The sequence below is a fragment of the Hypanus sabinus genome, chromosome 4 (assembly GCF_030144855.1).
Source record: "Hypanus sabinus isolate sHypSab1 chromosome 4, sHypSab1.hap1, whole genome shotgun sequence".
NCBI lineage: Eukaryota > Metazoa > Chordata > Chondrichthyes > Myliobatiformes > Dasyatidae > Hypanus > Hypanus sabinus.
Window position 1 is genome coordinate 83,647,157 of NC_082709.1, and position 18,522 is coordinate 83,665,678.

General features: G+C 47.4%; 1 protein-coding gene across 11 annotated transcripts in view; it reads right to left on the minus strand.

Moving 5' to 3' along the window:
* Positions 1 to 18,522, minus strand: part of stk11ip (serine/threonine kinase 11 interacting protein) — a 130,078-nt gene that overhangs the window by 17,930 nt on the left and 93,626 nt on the right. The gene's annotated exons all lie outside the window — the stretch shown is intronic.

Consider the following 18,522-nt stretch of genomic DNA (forward strand, 5'->3'; position numbering starts at 1 on the left):
CCGAGGAGATGTACCAGGATGCAGCCTGGTTTAGAGAGTTTTATGGGGACAGGTTGAGCGATTTGTTAAACTTTTCTTTGGAGCAAAGGAGAACAAAAGATGACTTGAAAGAGGTGTATAGGATGATAAGAAGCATAGATAGAGTGAACAGCCAGAGATGGGCAGAAATGGCTGATATGAGGGGGCATATTTTCAAGGTATGGGGAAGGAATGTCAAAGAGCCAGTACTATGCTACTACGCTGTGCTGTTGTATGTTCACCATACCTCAGACTACAAGGCAGGAACCAAGGTTAGGAAAATTTCCTTCACTTGTGAGTCAATAGAACGATAATTTCCATGTTGACGCAGTGATTGTGCTGTAGCCCATGGGATTTCCATCAATGTAGTCACAACCTTTTTTTGGGGTACGTTCATTAAGCTTTGTTTCGGATCAGTCTCCCCATCCCACGAGACTGAGCTCTCCAATCACCCCCTAATCATGGATTGAATCAGAGCCTAATCTACGTTAAACTATTATGCTGCCTAGTCCATCGACCAGTACCTGGACTACAGCCCTCCAAGCAGCTCCCAAACTTCTCTTAAATGTTGAAATCAAACCTGCATCCACCACTTCCACTGGCAGCTCGTTTCACTCTCTCACCACCCTGAGAGAAGAAGCTCCCCCTCAGGTTCCCTTAAATATTTCACCTTTCACCTTAACCTATGACCTTGAGTTCCAGTCTCACCTCACATCAGTGGAAAAAGCCTATTTGCATTTACCCTATCTACACCCCTCATAATTTTGTATACCTCTATCAAATCTCTCCTCATTCTCCAACACTCCTAACCTACTTAACTTTTCCCTATAACTCCGGTTATCAAGTCCCAGTAACATCCTAGTAAATTTTCTTTGTACTCTTTTGATCTTATTGATACCTTTTCTGCAGGGAAGTGACCAGAACAGCCGAAAGTATTCCAAATTTAGCCTCTCCAACATCTTGTACAACTTCAACATAATACCCCAACTCCCGTACTCAATACTTTGATTTGACTACAACCCCAATATTCAATGACATGACTGGTTAGAAGGCTCTCCACTGTAGAAATGTGCTGGAGTATATGCTGACTGTGGTAAACTATATAAACCTGTCTGGACACGCCCCTCTGCTGACTGCTCCTGTGGCTCCTCCCACAGACCCCGGTATAAAGGCGATTGGAGGCACTGCTCCTCCCTCAGTCTCCGGGATGCTGTGCTCCATTTTGCTGCTAATAAAAGCCTATCGTTCACTTCCCGTCTCCGAGAGTTATTGATGGTGCATCAATTTTATTAGCAGCAATTTTAAAACATGGAGAGCATTTTACAACCAGACAGATTGGATCTCAACCCTCAATCCCAGGAAGCTGGCGACGCTTTTGAACTCTGGCTAGCATGCTTCGAATCGTACCTGGAGGAGATTCATGGACCGACCCTGCCACGATGCGCAGGGTTCTCCTCTCCAGAGTCAGTACAAGTACTCCATGATCAGAGACCAAACGGATAACCAGGGTGTGATGGATGCCCTCAAAAGACAATACCAGTGGCCGGTGAACACCGTCTACGCAAGACATCGCTTAGCGACATGGTGGCAGCGGGCCGGAGAGTCGAGCACTGAGTTTGTCCAGGCCCTGCAGACACTCGTGCGGGCCTGTGACTGCAGGGGACTGACGGTGGAACAGCATGCGGAGCTGCTAGTAAGAGACGCCTTCGTTACGTGGATAAGGTCAGTGTACGCGCGCCAGTGGCTGCTGGAACACGCCGATCTTACCTCACATTCAGTGATCGAGCTGGCCGACACGCTGGAGGCTGCTCTGCACAACACTGATGCTGTCCAGGCGCGCAATCTTCTGCCAGCCCCGTGGACTCTGCAGACCCCGCAATCTGCCGGCGAGTCGACCACGGCTGCTGCCAGTCACAAGTCCGTGAAGTCCCCGCTACCTGCCGGCGAGTCGACCATGGCTGCTGCCAGTCGCAAGTCCGCGAAGAGTTACTTCTGCAGACTCGAAAAGCACCCCTGAAAATGCTGCCCGGCCCGAGAAGCTACCTGCTCCAGCTGCGGCAAGAAGGGCCACTTCGCCAAGGCCTGTAAGTCCAAACCACGAGTGGGGTCGAGCAGTGCCACGTGCGAGGCATGGGGGCGGCCATCTTTGTCGGCATCACCTTGCCCTGCCTCCGACACACGGGTGCTTTCCGGGCACCAAGACGGTGAGCCAACTCTGGCCTCCGTGACCCTCGACAAAAGCGCCCCACACCAGCTCGCAAGGTCAATGATGGACATCCTGGTGGAGGGGCACAGAACTAGCTGCCTGTTTGACACGGGCAGCACTGAGAGTTTTATTCAACCGGACACGGTGCAACGCTGCGGACTCGTGACACGGCCGGTAAGCCAGAGGGTCACCACGGCTTCTGGATCGCATTCCATTGACATCCAGGGGGGTTGTGTAGCAACATTGGTGGTGCAGGGCACAGAATATCGGGGCTTTGCGTTACTGGTCATGCCTCAACTGTGTGCCCCTGTGCTATTGGGGCTCAACTTCCAGAGCCACCTGAAAAGTGTGACAATGGAGTATGACGGACCCCTCCCACCAATCACTGTCAGAAATCCTCAGTTCTGTGGGACTTCGTCATATACCCCACTGCTGACCACACACACACACTGACTCGCATATCCCACCCAACACCATGCCAACGGCTGCGCTACTGACACCACTTGCAGCCTCTCCACCCTCAAGGTCCCTTCCCCACCGCTGTTCGCCAACCTGACCCCCAACTGTAAACCCGTGGCAACTAAAAGCAGGAGATACAATGCGGGGGACAGGGCCTTCATTAAGTCGGAGGTGCAGTGGCTGCTCAGGGAGGGGATCATTGAGCCAAGCACAAGTCCTTGGAGGGCCCAGGTGGTCGTTGTTCGGACCAGGCAGAAAAATAGGATGGTTGTGGACTATAGCCAGACCATCAATAGGTTCACGCAGCTTGACGCGTACCCCCTACCCCGCATCACGGATACGGTCAATCAGATAGCTCAGTACAAGCTGTACTTGACCATAGACCTGAAGTCCGCTTACCATCAGCTTCCCATCCGCCCGGAGGACCGCCCCTTCACCGACTTCGAGGGGACTTCCTGCGCGTCCCCTTCGGTGTCACGAATGGTCTATCTGTCTTCCAGAGGGAAATGGACCGGATGGTGGACCAGTGCCAACTGAAGGCCACGTTCCCTTATCTGGATAACATCACCATCTGCGGTCACGACTGGCAGGATCACAACACCAACCTCCAACGATTTTTCCAAGCGGCCAAAGCTCTTAACCTCATCTATAACTGGGACAAGTGTGTGTTCGGAACCACCCGACTTGCTATCCTTGGGTATGTTGTGGAGAACGGGGTCATTGGCCCTGACCCTGACCATATGCGCCCCCTGTTGGAACTCCCTCTTCCCACCGCCCTCAGAGCCCTCAAACGGTGCCTGGGCTTCTTTTCCTATTACGCCCAATGGGTCCCCCATTACGCAGACAAGGCCCACCCCCGGTCAAGTCCACCACATTTCCCCTCTCAGCCGAGGCCTGCGCGGCCTTCAGCTGCATTAAAGGGGACATTCCCAAAGCAGCGATGCATGTGGTGGACGAGACCATTCCCTTCCAAGTAGAGAGTGATGCCTCCGACTTTGCGCTGGCTGCTACCCTCAATCAGGCGGGAAGGCCGGTAGCATTCTTCTCTCGTACCCTTCAGGGCCCTGAAATTCGGCACTCTGTGGTGGAGAAAGAAGCCCAGGCCATAGTGGAAGCTATTAGGCACTGGAGGCACTATCTCGCCGGCAAAAGGTTCACCTTGCTGACCGGCCAGTGCTCAGATGCGTTCATATTTAGCAACCAACAGCGGGGCAAAATCAAAAATGATAAAATTTTGAGGTGGGGAATAGAACTTTCCACCTACAACTATGATATCCTGTACCAACCTGGAAGGCTCAATGAGCCCCCTGATGCCCTATCCCGGGGGGCGTGTGCCAGCACGCAGCTCGACCGGCTATACACCCTCCATGCAGATCTTTGCCACCCGGGGGTCACCCGATTTTACCATTTCGTGAAAGCCCGGAACCTGCCTTACTCCCTTGAGGAAATCAGGACGATGACCAGGGACTGTCAAGTCTGTGCTGAGTGCAAACCGCACTTCTACCGTCCTGAAAAGGCACAACTTATCAAGGCCATCCACCCCTTTGAGCAACTGAGTGTCGGCTTTAAGGGTCCCCTTCCCTCCACCGACCGCAATGTCTACTTTCTCAACATAATTGATGAGTACTAGTGGTTCCCCTTTGCCATCCCCTGCCCTGATACCACTGCCACATCCGTCATAAAAGCCCTGCACCAGCACTTCACTCTGTTCAGACATCCCTGCTATGTCCACAGTGACAGAGGGTCCTCGTTTATGAGTGATGAGCTGCACCAGTACCTGCTGGCTAGGGGTATTGCTACTAGTAGGACCACGAGCTGTAATCCCCAGGGGAATGGACAGCTGGAGAGGGAGAATGCCACAGTGTGGAAGGCCACACTCTTAGCCCTTAGGTCAAAGGGATTGCCGGTCTCTCGCTGGCAGGAGGTCCTCCCCGAGGCACTCCACTCCATCTGCTCCCCGTTATGCATGTCCACCAATACCACCCCTCACGAGCAACTCTTTTCTTTTCCCAGGAAGTCTGCTACTGGGACCACCCTACCAGCTTGGCTGACGTCCCCAGGGCCAGAGCTGCTCCAGAAACATGCGAGGAGCAATAAATACTCCCCGATGGTCGAGAGGGTTCACCTACTTCATGCTAACCCCCAGTATGCCTATGTGGTCTTACCTGATGGGCGGGCGGACACAGTCTCCGTCCGTGACCTGGCGCCTGCAGGAGCACCAGACCCCTACCCCGAACACTCCACGGTGACTATGAACCCCGTACCCACCGATGTATATACCCACGAGACACCGCGCTCACCAAGCCCTGCCCAGACTCCTCACAACACTCCCATACCGGGCGCCACACACACGCATGAGGGATTACTGACGCCTAACGGGCTGGCACCTCAAGTCAGGCCAGAGCCAGCACAACCACCGAACCGGTGCAATCACCACCGGTGCTACGTAGATCGCAGCGACAGATTCGACCACCTGATAGACTTAACCTGTAAGTATACTTGTAAGAAACTTCGCCCCATGGGGACTCTCTTTTAAAACAAGGGGGGGGGGGGGGGGTGAATGTGGCAAACTATGTATACCTGTCTGGACACGCCCCTCTGCTGACTGCTCCTGTGGCTCCTCCCATAGACCCCTGTATAAAGGCGATTGGAGGCACTGCTCCCCCCTCAGTCTCCGGGATGCCGTGCTCCATTTGCTGCTAATAAGAGCCTATCATTCACCTCCCGTCTCCGAGAGTTATTGATGGTGCATCAGTGACATACCAAATCTCCTCAGACTTTGGATCACCAGTCTTGAATGCCACAGACCTAGCTCTCAACAGACTATCATCCATGGCTTCTGGTTTGGGTAGGTCCCCATGTTCTCGAAGGCACACTCTTATTCATACAGAATTTGATGAGGTCAGTGATGAGTTAAGAGTTTGGGCTCAGTACAGTCACTCCATCCCACAAGGCTGAGTTCTCCCAGTCAATACTCTTCAATGATGGATTGTAACCCTGTTGTCCAAACCCCTCCATTCCCACTGATGGCTGTAGAGCCTAAGTTACTGAATAAATGGAACAGTCGTTGGGACATGTTGCAGGGTTTTGACTTGAAAAGTCACCACTTCCTCTTTCCTCCCACAGATGCTGCTCGATTTGCTGAGTTCTTCCAGCAGCAGTGATTCAGGTTTAATTCCTGCTGTTCTACGCTCCCCCTGTGACTACCTGGGCTTCCTTGAGGTGCTCCAGTTTCCTCCCACGCTCCAAAGGCATACAAATTAGGAGGTTAATTGGTCACGTGAGTATAACGGGGCTGTATTGGTCTGAAAGGGCTGTATCTCCAAATAAATAAAACAGATTCTATCATCTGCAGTCTCTATGTCCCCAAATACAGAGCCTTGGTGCACAATATATTGTTACTAACACTGCTCATGTACAGTAAAATGCCTTTTATAAAGCATTTACTAATCTGTAAAATGAGTTTGACAGTGTTCACAGAGCAGCGACTCAGAAGGCAGGTACCCCTCTTGAATCAGCAGGCTAGAAATTCAGGCTTACTTCAGAGACGAGTGCAGATCCAGATCGATGCACCGTCTTGAGAAAACATGAGCACAAGTTAAATTTATTAACGCATGCACACTGTGGCTACTTTATTAGGTACCGTCAGTACCTAATAAAGTGGCCACTGAAGGTACGTTACGATATATACCTGAGATCCATTTTATATCAGGCATGTGCAGGATGGAAATACAATAGAATTTATGAAAAACTATACATAAACAAAGACTGACAAATAACCATGTGCAAATTTTTAAACAAGTACTGAGAGCATTAGTCACAAAGAGTTCTTGAAAGTGGAGTCCGTAGGTCATAGAATCAGTTCAGAGTTGTGGTGAGTGATTAGGAGCCTGATGGTAGGGTAACAACTGTTCCTGAACCTGGTGAGTGGGACCTAAGGCTCAATGAGGCGAGAGAAGTTATTCACACTGGTTCAGGAGCCTGATGGGTGTAGGGGAATAACCATTCCTGAACCTGGTGGTGTGGGACCTAAGGCTCAATGAGGCGAGAGAAGTTATTCACACTGGTTCAGGAGCCTGATGGGTGTAGGGTAATAACTGTTCCTGAATCTGGTGAGTGGGACCTAAGGCTCAATGAGGCGAGAGAAGTTATTCACACTGGTTCAGGAGCCTGATGGGTGTAGGGGAATAACCATTCCTGAACCTGGTGAGTGGGACCTAAGGCTCAATGAGGCGAGAGAAGTTATTCACACTGGTTCAGGAGCCTGATGGGTGTAGGGTAATAACTGTTCCTGAACCTGGTGAGTGGGACCTAAGGCTCCTGTAGTTTCTGACCGATGGCAGCAGTGAGATGCTGAGCATGTGGATGGTGGGGTCAGTGATGATAGATGCTGCTTCTAGTAGATGTGTTTAATGGTGGGAGGGCTGTATCCAACACTTCCCGTACTTTTCAGTTCCCAGGCATTGGTGTTTACATACCAGCTAGATTCTTGTGTCGCAGTTTTTGATGACATGCTGAATCTATGGAAACTTCTAAGGTAGAGGTGCTGTTGTGTCTTCTTTGTGATGGCACTTGTGTGTTAACACAATAATAATAATAATAAAAATACTGTACTGATCCCAAGTGGGAAATTCTTTTGTTACAGCAGCATTTTAAAACACACATAGCAATGTGTAGACTTAGAATAATAATATACACAATATTAATTTACCAATGTGCAATAACTGTATGAAGTAATAAAACAGACTATTGTCTCCTGATGTGTGTTCTCCTGTTGCACTGAGGTGAACTGTTGTATATGCTTACTGCATTTGGTAGGAAAAATTTTCTGTAGGGATCCTTGTGACAGTGCAGCTGAATGAGTCTGTTCGAAAGGGTGCTCCACTGCCTATTCAGTAGGGCATGGAGAGGATGTGCCAGATTGTCCATAACGTCCAGTTTGTTTAGTGACCTCCTCTCCACCACTAACTCAAACGAGTCCAGGTTGGATTCAGCCTTTTTGATGAGTTTATTTAGTCTCTTTGCCTCACCAGCACTGATGCTGCTCCTCAACTCAGAGCCACAAAGACTGCACTCGCTACATCAGACTGGTAGAAGATCTCCAACGTCTGCTGCACACATTGAGGGATCTCAGCTTCCTCAGAAAATAGAGTCTGCACATCCCCTCCTTGTAAACAGCCTTGGTGTTGCTTTTCCAGTCAAGTCGAGGTGAACACCCAAGTTTTTGTACTCGTCCACCACCGCAACTACTCCCAGAATGCTTACAGGACTTGTCACAGACTTCCTCCTCCTAAAATCAATCAGCATCTCCCTGGTTTTAGCCACATTCAGGAGTGGGTGATTCCTCTCTCACAAACTTGTCCACCAGTCCTCTGTACTCCAACTCCTACACGTCTCTGATACACCCAATCACCGCACAGTCATCGGAGAACTTCTGCAAGCTACAAGACTCAGATTTGTACTGAAAGTCTTAGGTGTACCGTGTTAACAGAAACGGAGACAGCATAGTCCCGTGTGGTGTTCCTGCGCCATCCATCATCATTTCAGGCAGAGAACTACCCAGCCATACAAGCTAGGCTCTATCTTTCAGGCAGTCAGTAATCCAGGAGACAGTGGATTTGCCTACGCCCATCCCTTGCAGTTTCTCACTCAGAAGTAGTGGCTGGATTGTACTGAAGGCACTAGAGAAATCAAAAAGTATATGAATAAGAGGAGCAAGCCACTTAGACTGCTCCACCATTCATTGGTGCAGGGCCTCGACAATGAAATACCGACCGTCCATTTTCCTCCGCAAATGCTACCTGACCAACTGAGATCATCCAGCAATACATATCAATAGGTTTCAACAGATGTATTTATACAATATACATCCTGAAACTCTTTTCCTTCAGATATCCACAAAAACAGGAGTGCCCCAGAGAATGACAGTTAAAACCCCAAAGCCCTCCCCAACTCCCCCTTCTACACAAAAGCAGCAGAAAGGCAACAACCCCGCCACCCCCACCAGCAAAAAAGCATCACCACCCTCCACCAAGCACTCAAGCGTGCATCAAAGCATTAAAAGACATAAATTACCCCAAAAACTACTTGTTCACCCAATAAATCAACATACCACAGGCTCTCTCGCTCCCTAATAAGGAAAAGAAGGCCTCCCCGTTTCACAGTGAGAGTGAGGACATAACAAACAACTCGCTGATTTACGATGTTAAAAGTCTATTGTGTCACTTTTTCCGAGCTCTGCACCCAGAGAGTCGGCAGCAAAAAGGGTCTGCTCTCCGGGCACACGACCCACGGCAGCTAACCCGCTGCTCCTGGTGTTCCGTGTTCTCCCGCGACACCTCAGTCAGCACTTCCCCAGAGCCATGAAATCCCGGAACCCTGAAGGCACGCCCACCTTCCAGGCACGTCCTTAGAATATCAAAATGTGGCCTGTCGTGAGGCCCTGAGAGCGGGTCAGAGTGTAACTCTAGGACAGGGTCTTCATATTATTGTCATACACATGACAATAATAAAACAATACCAATTCCACATGACATCTTGCGAGGAGGTCACTGATCTGACGGAACGATTCCAAGGGGATCTTGCTGTACAAAAGCACTTTGTGACAGGCCAAGATTTTGAAAGTTGTCTGTTTGTTCTTCATAAGTATTTGTAGGTATGAACCCAACTCCTTCAGACGTGCTCTCAGCTCAGATCACGCCAAGTGAACAGCCAAAACTGACCACCAGTATGTTTCCAATGCCTCAGTACGCAGCAACACCATCCTACAGGGGAAAAGTCTGCAGACCTCTGACCTCCACAGCTTCACTAGAGTCAGTGATTCAGCCCATCTTGGCAGGTCCTGGAATCAGAGCTCTGTGGGAACAGGAGGCACAAGGGCCAGTGACAGACTCCAAGCACACCAGCTGGCAAACCCGGAGTCTGAATCCCTCCCTCAGCTGAAGAGTGAAGCCCGAAGGTTGACCAGACATTGGGAAATCAAGGCCTGATGCCCCAAGCCCTGGGTCTACAAGTCAACTGGAGTCTGGAGGCCTGGAGGCCATGTCCTGGGGTTGAAGGACTGTCTGCATGCGAGAGTGGGTGGGTAGGAAAGGGGCTTGCTTTGCAGCTGTGCTCTGCCGAGTACTGTGAGCATGCTAAGATGGCACCGGAATGCGTGCTGACGCTTACGGGCTGTCCCTAGCACATCCTCACTAATGTAAACAACACACTTCACTGTACACGTGATAAATAAATGAATCTGAATCTACACAGATCAAATGGGAGGCTGTCGAGGATCAGCTGCAACCTCGCTGAACAATAGGAACCTTTTGGTTCATTCAGTTGTTGGTGGAAGCTCGGAGGCTCACGAGGTTCCCTTGTTACAACATGGATGTAGAAGGTTGGAGTGCATTTGGAGCACTGTGCGCAGTTCTGGTCACCCCACTACAGGAATGACATGGAGACTTTGGAGAGGGTCATGAGGATATTGCCAGAACTAGACAGTACAGTGGATTCCAGTTAATTAGGACACATCGGGACCAGTACATCTTGGCCCAATTAAGCAGCCGTCCCAATTAGCCAAAGTTAAGACAAACTACTGGTTGACTGATTAACAATTTATGTATTTAAATGAAATTCAGAACTAATTAGAACACTACAATACCTCTACAGTACTATAAAACTGTGCATTAGTTTCTAATAGTTATTGACAGAGAAATTCATCCATTGTCTGCGGCAGTGTTTTTTTATATTAATTGTAAATGAAGTGGGCTGGGCGGATGAGATCCACAGTGAGACCCAATGGTCAGGAATATGGTTCAGTAATAATTCATGGAGAGCAAAGGCCATGACGAGGCACAGAAGTAGTCATGGTCATCCTTCATACATTGCTTTCAACAATTGTGTCCTCAAAATCTTCATTTTCACTGTAACGCTCAAGGCGATTGTTGTTACCTTCAAGTTCTTTGCAGTTCCTGGCCATTTCTGGCATCTCAAAGCCTGTATGCTTCTCCCATGGTGAGCAAGACAGTTCCAAATTGTCTTACTGCTTATTTCTTGCCAACTATTGGTGACAAAAATCACTGCTTTCTGAACACAAACACATTTAAAAACTGTTCACTCTAAGTATGATGTAGTGAAAAAAATGGCCAGGGAAGTGCAGGTGACTGATACTAGTTAGGAACTGTTCAGCTACAGTATCCTGTTCAATGAAGTTGCATAGTGTCCCAAATAAACGGTAGGAATCTGGCTACTTTCTCGACTTGTTTTTTTTCCTTTAAGAGTTACCTGAAATAAGTGGCTACACTGATTAACCAGAATCCACTGTATTAGCTATAAGGTTAGGCAAACTTGGATTGTTTCTTTTCCAGAGAGCTTGAAGCTGAGGGGAGACCTTATCGGAGTTTTTAGAATTATTATTTTATTTCTTACATTCATCTCACAACATGAGGGAGTATAAATCTTCATTGCTATGTACAAGCAATAAGGAAGGGAACTATGGGGAGGATATTGTTTTGTATACATGTTGTATATATTGTTTTTGTATACATATTGTTTTGTACAGTTCCTGTACTGATGGTGCCAGAGCTAGTCAGGATGCTCTCGATGGCGCCCCTGTAGAAAGTCCAGAGGATTTGGGAACTCATGCCAAACTTCTTTAGCTATCTGAGGTGAAAGAGGAGCTGTTGTGCTTTTTTCACAACATAGCTGGTATATACAGACCATGTGAGATCCTCGGTGATGTGTACACTGAGGACATTGAAACTATTCACCCTCTCAACTACAGTCCTGTTGATGTCAATAGGGGCAAGCCTGTCTTATTAAAAACTTAACAGATTACGAGAGGCATAGATAGGGAAGACAGGGTCCTCATTCGCAGAGTTTGGATGGCTTAATTCTGCTCCTATGTTTTATGATTTAAGCAGAAAGAGCAGCAAAATCATTGTATTTCTAATGCCTCATCCTACTGGGGAAAAGAGGGCAGACCTCCAATCTCCATAGCATCACTGGATACATAGATCGAGTGAAGGCTGACAGAGCATCAGTGGTAACCTCAGTCAATAGCAGAATCTGGAGAAACGAGATGGCCTACAGTTGCTGTGGTTTCTTCCCTCCTGCCACATGCTACCATCTACTCTGGCTCTGTGGCAGTAGATCAGGTTTTATAATTGTATATCGTTCTTCTTTAGCCATGCATCTCCATCTATTATTTCAGAATCAGGTTTATTATCACTGACTTAGATGTCGTGAAATTTTTTGTTTTGTGGCAGTGCAAAGACTTAAAATTACAATAAAAATAGACACTGCACAAAAAGTTATTTCTTCATTAATCACAAAACTAAGTACATACTGTAGAAAAAAAAACTGCTTTCCTCCAGTCCTGAGCTTTCAGTCATCCCAAAGCATAATGGATAAATCCTTGGTGTCATGCCTTCAATTGCCAAGGCTTCAAGCACCAAAGTCGCCTCCAAACACCCTCCCTGTTCCTTCCTCAAAGCAGCTCTTTAAGCCATTTTTTTTCTCCCACACAAAAAAAACCCTTGGATAGCTGCTGAACATCTGTGCAACATGGCAAAAAAAAAACTATTTACCAGAGTTCCTTTTCAGGAACCCCCCAGACGCATTAAAAGCTGCAAACTAAACTCCATTCGCGGCTGCTGCATTTTTATTTCATCCCCGTGGTCACAGCCCGGCTTGTTTATCCAGGTGTGCAACAGATATAACAGCGTGCCAAGCACCCCAAAGTCAGGAATCACAACAATTTCACCCCTGCAGCATACTTAATCCAAACTTGCAGTGTAAAGGATCAGGAGCAGCAAAGACCAAAGATGAAATGTGTGGTGGAGGAAAGAAGTTTGCACAGTTGGCAACACAATCTCAGACTGGTAGCCTTCCCTGGAGCACAAGAGAATAGACTGGGGTGGGGCGAGGGATTTGATTGAGGTAAACAAAATTAGAGTAAATGCAAGCAGGCTTTTTCTACTGAGGTTGAGTGAGACTAGAACTAGAGGTCATGGGTTAAGGGTGAAAGATAAAAATGTTTAAGCAGAATCTCTTCACTCAGCAGGTGGTGAGAGTGTGGAACGAGCTGCCAGCGGAAGTGGCGGGTGCAGGTTCAATTTCAGCATTTAAGAGGAGTGTGGATAAGTACATGGATGGGAGATGCGTGTAGGGTAATGGTCCAGGTGTGGATTGGTGGGACGAGGCAGAATATTTGTTTATCATGGAGTAGATGGGTGGAGGGGCCTACTTCTGTGCTGTAGTGGTTTGTCTCTATTAGCCGTGTACCAAGAGACAGCTTAATGCATTGCTTATCTTGCTTTTCATAATCACTCATACGCAAATATTTGGTCACTGATGGTTTAAAAATAAAGTTGCAATCATTAATCATCCTGAACACTGAGTTAGAGAGGAAGTGAACAAATTACAACACTTCTCAGTGGCTTATTTTTTGTTTCTGAATCCAAGACTCAGACGTAATCTGGCACTGTAAAAATGATTACTAGTTGCAACGAGTCCCCTGGCCATCCTACAAGTCATAGGAGCAGAATTAGGCCATTCAGCCCATTGAGTCTGTTCTGCCATTCTATCATGTTTGATTTATCACCCCTATCAACCCTATTCTCCCACTTCTTCCTGTAAGCTTTGATGCCCTGACGTATCAAGAACCCATCAACAACCCCTTTAAATATCCCCAATGACTTGGTCTCTATTGCCGTCTGTGGCAATGAATTCTTCAGATTCATCTCTCACTGGATAAAGAAATTCCTCATCTGTTCTAAATAGAACATCCTTCTTCTCTGAGGCTACATCCTCTCATCCTATCCTCCACTAAAGGAAACATCTCTTCCACATGCACTCAATTTAGATTATTCAATAGGTTTCAGTGAGATACCCCCCCCCCCCAATTCTTCTAAACACCAGTGAGTACAAGCCCAGAGCTACGAAACACTCCTCATACATTAACCCCTTAATTCCTGGGATCATTCTCATGAACTTCCTCTGGACACTCTCTAATGTCAGCATATCTTTTCTTAGCTAAGGGACCCAAACCTGCTCACAATACTCCAAACATGGTGTGACCAAGGCTTTACATCCTTGCTTTTATATTCTAATCCCCACAGTGTACAACAGATTGGCTGACCCCTCAGCACCGCTGCACACTATCAATGCAGTATGACGTCCCAGCAACCTGTTGGAGTTAAAAAATGGCAGTTTAACAAGCAATCCAGTTCAATGAATATTGGTTTGAGTAGAAATGACAAGAGAAGCTGTTCAATTATAGCTTTGGTGAATAACATTTACCTCAGAGGTAGGAAGCTATGCCCCTCTCAAGAGATTTCAGCTGACACTCCCAGTCCAGGAGAAGAGATGTGAGAGCACAACTCTGTCAGACAACCATTAATGAACTTACGCATTTATCAAAGTCAGAGAGTTATAGAACACAGAACACATAACAGTTCAGTACATGATGCCGTGCCGACCTTTTAACCTACTCTAGGATCAATCTAACCCTTCCCTCCTACATAACCCTCCATTGTTGCATCATCCATGTGCCTATCTAAGAGCCTTTTAAATGTCCTTTGTGTATATGCCCACAACACCACTTTTGGCAGAACGTCCTACACACCTACCACTTACTGTGTACCCCTCCCCTTACACTTCACTCTGATCACCTTAAAATGATCCTTGCAAGTATAAGTATTTTCACCGGATAAGTTTCCAGCTATCCACTTGTTCTATGCCTCTTATCATCTTGTACCTGTCTATTAAGTCTTTTGTCCTCCTCTACTCCAGAGAGAAAAGCTCTAGCTTGCTCAACCTGTCTTCAGAAGGCATGCTCTCTAATCCAGGCAGCATCTTAGTAAATCTCTTCAGCACCCTCTCTAAAGCTTCCACATCCTTCCTAAAATGATGTGATCAGAACTGAACACAAGTGTGGTCTAGCCAGGGTTTTATGGAGCTGAACATTACCTCGGCTCTTTCACAGCACAGAAACTGGCCCCTCAGCCCAAGTCATACATGCTAACCTAGTCACTTACTCTAATCTAGTCCCACTTGCCTTCAATTGGCTCATATTCATCTCAACCTTTCCTATGCAAGCACTCGTCAATTACATTTTAAATGTTGTTTATATACACTTCCTCCAGCATATTGCCCCATATACAGACCACCCCCGGGTAAAACTATTGCTCCTCAGATTCCTATTAAATCTCTCCTCTCATCTTAAACCAATGCCTCTAGACCTCGATTCCGAAACAGGGAGAAAATGACTTTGTGCAGCAGGGTAGCGTAGTGGTTAGCGCAATGCTAGCAACCTGGGCTCAATTCCCACCACTGACTGTAAGGAGCTTGTACACTCTTCCCACTCCTCTGGGTGGTGCTCCAGTTTCCTCCCACATTCTAAAGACGTATGGGTTAGTAGGTCAATTGGTCACTTGGATGTATTTGGGCATTGTCAGCTCATTGGGCTGTAAGGATCTGTTATCTTGTAGTATCTCTAAATAATAAATAAAAGTCTGCTAGCATTCACCCCATCTGTGTCCATCAAGATTTTATACACACCATTCTGCTATGTTCCAAACTAAACATTCCATACGTAACCCCCTGGCAAGCCCCAGGCTCATTCAGCTCGCTTCCATCTAGGGGGAGCAGCCTTCGGTCCCGCCAATCAGCTTGTGTGGATGCTGTGTGAACCCGCAACACACCAAATAACAGACAGTACACCATATGCGATTAAATGAGTTCACTTTATAGATCTTACTGGAACTATGTACTTAGAGATACAATATAAAAAGAAAAGTAAAAGGCGCCAAACTTAACAAAGTTCAACCACTTTGTGCACAACCGTTGGAGCTCAACTAGCGGAGTCTTCTGGCCACCATTCGATCCCCTCAGACCTCCTCGACTCACAGCTCAGGACCACCCGAAGTGATCAACCAAGCACCCCCGGCACGTCTGTCTTTGTCTCCTCTCCTTGCCGAAAATTCTGGCCTCGGACCCCCAGCTTACAGCATCGCGTCCTCTCTCTCTCTCACCCCCTCGCGCCGACTCCCCAAAAGCCCGCCAACAATAGCTTACAGAGCCAGAAGAGAGAACAGCATCTATCACAATTTGTTAACAAAGGAATACAATACCTATTATCAGCAATCATAACCCAAACAAGCTTCGAGAGAAAACAGCCTCTCACCAGTTAGCACAACAAAGAAGCATTTTGATTGAACACACGCAGTAACATAAAGAGAAAAAAAAACCCCTAAGCAAACCTGCTCAACCTCTCCATAATTGAGCCTCTCAAATTCCAGTAACATCCTTGGAAATTTCCTCTGCACTCTTTCCAACCAAATGGCATCTTTCCTCCAACGGGTGACCTAAACTGTGGTCAATATTCCAAACTTACCCTCACCAGCATCTTGTACAACTGCAACATAACGTCCTGACTTCTATATTCAATGCCCAGACTGATGAAGATCGGTGTGCCAAAAGTACTTGTACATTGCTGCAGGAACCAAGGGCTCCATGAAAGCACAGTGGCTAGCCTGACGGCTTGCAGCACCAGAAATCGCGGCTCAATTCCGGCCGCTGTCCGTAAGGAGTTTGTATGCTCTCCTCACAATCGTGTGGGTTTCCTCCAGGTGCTTTGGTTGCCTCCCACATTCCAAAGATATACAAGTTAGGTTTAGTGAGTTGTGGGCATGCTATATTGATGCTGGAGGTATGGTGGCACTTGCGGGCTGCCCCCAGCACATCCATGGACTGCGTTCGCCAGTGACACAAACAATGCATTGCACTGTATGTTTTGATATACATATGACAAGTAAGGCTAATCTTTATCTTATGTACTCCTAGACTCTTTGTTCAACAACCTAACTCTGTCTGTGAATGTCCCACACTAATGGCATCAAACACCCTGACTAACTTCTACAGATGTAGAGGGGAAATCTTGAGTAAATTGCACAAAACTGTGCAGGAACTCAAGCCTGCTCTTCCAATGGATTATTTTCCTCCATTGAAAATAATCATGGCTGATCTGCTTCAGGCCTCAACCTGGTCCCCACAGACCCCACTTCCAAAAAATGTCGGCCCCCTCATTGAATCCGATTGCCGAAAAAATGGAAAGGATGCAGAGATTTACAAGGTGTTGCCAGGACTAGGGAGAGGTTAGCCAGGCTAGGGCTTCATTCCTGAGGGACAAACGCATAGAAGGTTTAAAATTATGATAAGGTGGATTGTAGGGGAGCCTATTACTCGGGGTCATAGGTTTAGAGTGAGAGGGGCAATTTTTTCCATGTAGGAGGTGGCGAGTATACAGAATGAGCTGTCAGGGGAAGGGGGTGAGGCAGGTACAATAGTATCAATGAAGAAGCATAAACACAAGAGATTCTGCAGATGCTGAAAATCCAGAGTAACACACACAATCTGCTGAGGGAACTCAGCAGGTCAGGCAGTATTCACTGAGAGGAATAATCAGGCCAAGACCCTTCACCATGACTGGAAAGGAAGGAGGAAGAAGCCAGAATAAGGTGGGGGAGGGGTTAGGAGTACAAGCTGGCAGGTGACAGGCGAGACCAGGCGAGGGGGAAGATAGGTGGGTGTGGGAGAGGGATGAAGTGGCAGCCTGGGAGGTTATGGATGGGAGCTGTAAAAGACTGAAGGAGGAATCTGATAGAGGAGAGTGGACCATGGGAGAAATGGAAGGAGGTGACACACCAGAGAAAGGTGATGGGCAGGTGAGGAGAAGAGAAGGGGTAAAGGACATGGAGGGGTTGGGCTTAGAAGGATATGGGCCAAATGCAGGAAACTGGAATGAGCTAGGTGGGCACAGTAGTTGGGATAGGCTGCAGGGTCCATATTCATGCCGAATTCCTCTATGACACCAAACTTCTCCGGGCCAGAGATGGTTTTCAAAGAGCAAGGTCCATTTGCTGCTGGGTACAGCTCCACTTATGACATCTCAGTCACCTCTGCCACTCAAGAGTTTGACTACAAGTCAGGAATACGGAAAATAAAATCCCTCCCAGTGGGGCAAAACAAAATAATTTCCAAATGCAATTTCTAAGTCAGAGAGTCTTCGAGTTCAGACTCGCTTGATCATCTTGCAGAATCGCTGAAATTTGGATTCAAGGAAATTCAAACATGCATACACAGGGCTTTTTGAAGGCGTTTCAATTATTTATTGTTTCTTCCCAACCCCTCTACTCCAGGAGCCCAGCAGAACCCAGTACCAGAGATGCAGGTCTGTGTGCATAGTCCGAGCACTTCAGCACCAAAAGAGCCCACTTCAGCCCAGCCCAGAACAGTTATCCTACCTAGTCCCATTGACCCACACCTGGACCATAGCCTTCCATACTCCCTCTCCAAACCTCTCATAAAAGCTTCAACCGAACCTTCATCCACCACATCTGCTGGCAGTTTGTTCACCACACAGTGAAAGTTAAAGGGCCTGTACTGTACCGTCACACGTTCCACGTAACTACAATACATGCAAACTTGGGAGTCACCACTAAAGACACTTGCAAATTTCTACAGATGTACTGTTGAAAGTATTTTCACTGGTTGGATCAGGATCGGAAAAAGCTGCAGGAAGTTGTAGACTCAGCCAGCTCCATCATGGGTAGAAATGGACATCATTATCATCAAGGACATCTTCAAAAGATGGTGCTTCTAGAAGGCAGCATCCTTCACAATGACCCTTGCCTTGCAGGACATGCCCTCTGCTTATTGCTACCATCAGGAAGGTGGTGCAGGAACCTGAGACCATCGGTCAACATTTTAGGAACAGCTTCCTCCCTTCCACCATTGCATTTCTTAACGGTCCATGAACACCATCTTGTTATTCCTTGTTTTTCTACTGTTTC